Below are 2,336 nucleotides of genomic sequence, written 5' to 3'. Positions count from 1 at the left end.
TAGTACTTTGAACAAGAAGTTTCAGCTACTCAAAATCAATATAAAATTTCTTTACATATATAGTATTATTTAGGATTTCTTTAGTCTATTCATTAATATCGTTTATGATGAAGTCTCAGGCCCTTAAACACAAGCAAAATGATTACTACTTTTAATTGATAGCTTTAGGATAAAACCTTGACAAGTCAAAAGAGTTCTCCTAAGAATCAGGGGAACAAGTGAATACAATACACTGTCTCTGGTGCACACACTAGATGTCACTGCATGACCTGAAATACGGACTGGAATTTGATCTTTTGCCTTACTAGTCTTACAGGCAACATCAATATGACCCAAATTTAGCTCCAGGATATTTCCAAAACTGTTCCTTTGCTTCTATGTGACAAACTGAATCAATACAAATGTTGTTGCTGTTGTTGTTTTTCTGAGCTCTTACAGCATTTCTGTACATTAAACTACAAAGAAACATTATAGTTTTTCTTTTCATCATCAGCCTTTTTCAGTCTACTATCACCTAAAATTCTTATATTTAATGAATAAGTAATGCTACCTACTGGAAAAGATAGGAGAAAGACATAATGAAAAATAAAAAAATTAACTAATGGGCTTAATGCTTCAAATTCAATATAGAGTTCCTGAAAGTGATGTGTGGTCAAGCACCATAGACATCTGAGACATAAATATGAAAAGAATTATAAAAGGAGACCTGCAGGAGTAGAGAGGAGGAGGCTCAGAGAAAAACTGGGCAACAGATATCAGCCCACAAAGAAGCAGCGAGCTTTCTTTTGAAGAGCTCCCTATCGGAAGTACTTTGTTATTCGTGCTCCCTTAAGTTACAGCAGTCATTTGCAGTTTTTGTCAGCTATCCCTACCACTCTAAGATATAAACAGCTTTTCAGTCTAAAAGAAGGCCACTGTGAAAGAAGTCTGGGGAATATGTGACTAGATAAAAAGGCATTTGTGTATTGTAGGTCTGAAAAGGTTGTACTCCCTATCATCGCTTATTTCAAATCATCTTAAAAACTAATGGGAGGTCTGGGGATATGCCTCAGTAGCATAAGGACTTTCCTGGCAAATACAAGATACAAGGTCCTATCCCTGGTTCCATTAAAAAAAAAAGAAAGAAAATACAAGGTCCTGAGTTTGATTCTTGGTACCAAAACAAAAAGTGACCCTTTAAAAAATAATGGGATCTGAAAACAAAGCATGACAATGAAAAAGAAGAGATAAAAATCCAAATATTAAAATTTAGGGCCGGGGGCGGTGCAGGGAGATGACTCAGTGGAATACATGCTTCCCTGGCACGCACAAGAGCCTGAGTTCAATCCCCAGTTCCGCCAAAAACGAAAAAATTTAGGGCCGAAGAGATGGCTCAGTAGAACAAGTGCTTCCCTGGCAAGCACAAGAGCCTGAGTTCAATCCCCAGTTCTGCCAAATAAATAAATAAATAAATAAATAAATAAATAAATAAATAAATAAATATAAATAAATAAATTTTAACACAACTAACATTATATAGTGTCAGAAAAATGATAACAATAGATTTGCCTAATTATTAGAAATTGATTGAAATTAGATTATTTTTAAAACCTGGAACTATGTTTAAATTTGATTTTTTTGGTAAGTAATTCTGAATTTAAAAAAGCAACTATTTTTTGCTTAACAGATCAAAACTTACATCAATTATTTAAGTGAAATAAAAAATGAATTTCATGTATACAATAAATCCCAAGTTACGCTTTCTGATTTTCTAAGGGTTAAATATTTATTCCTCTCTGTCAATAAAGTTCTTTTAAAAACTTTCAAAAACACTTTTTAAGGGAAAGTGTGGTTTCTGTGATCTTGTTGAGCTAAAGAAAGAGGAGGAATTTCTATGAAGATTGTGCTGCAGTAGTCTGTTCCTGAGTAATAAGGAAAGACAAGCCCTAAAATTTTAAAGGGTAGTACATGATGTCTGTGCATTTCTCCAAATAATTCTAATGACAATATCCTACAGATTGTTAAAAAATATAGACTTGTCCAGAATTCTAAAAGTTATGTAGAAATTAGAGCAATCCAGAACATTCAGAGCAATTTAGAAAGAGAATAATTTTGGAATAATACTTCAAAAATGGATGGACACGATGACTAACGCAATAATCAAGAAATAGATCCATAGTTAAACCACCAATTAAATTTCTCACTCAAATTGTTAAACACCCCAGTGTTTTTATGGTCATGTGCTTTGTACCAATGCAATCTTTCCATTCTTGCTGAAATGCTTTAGAGCCTACCAGAGCAAATATTTGTCCATCACCCTTTCAAATGTATCCTAATGACTCTCATGGACTTTTATA

Source organism: Octodon degus, unplaced genomic scaffold (genome assembly GCF_000260255.1).
Source record: "Octodon degus isolate 3935 unplaced genomic scaffold, OctDeg1.0 scaffold00030, whole genome shotgun sequence".
Taxonomy (NCBI): Eukaryota; Metazoa; Chordata; class Mammalia; order Rodentia; family Octodontidae; genus Octodon; species Octodon degus.
The sequence above is the reverse complement of the archived record's forward strand: the minus strand, read 5'-3'. Positions refer to the sequence as shown.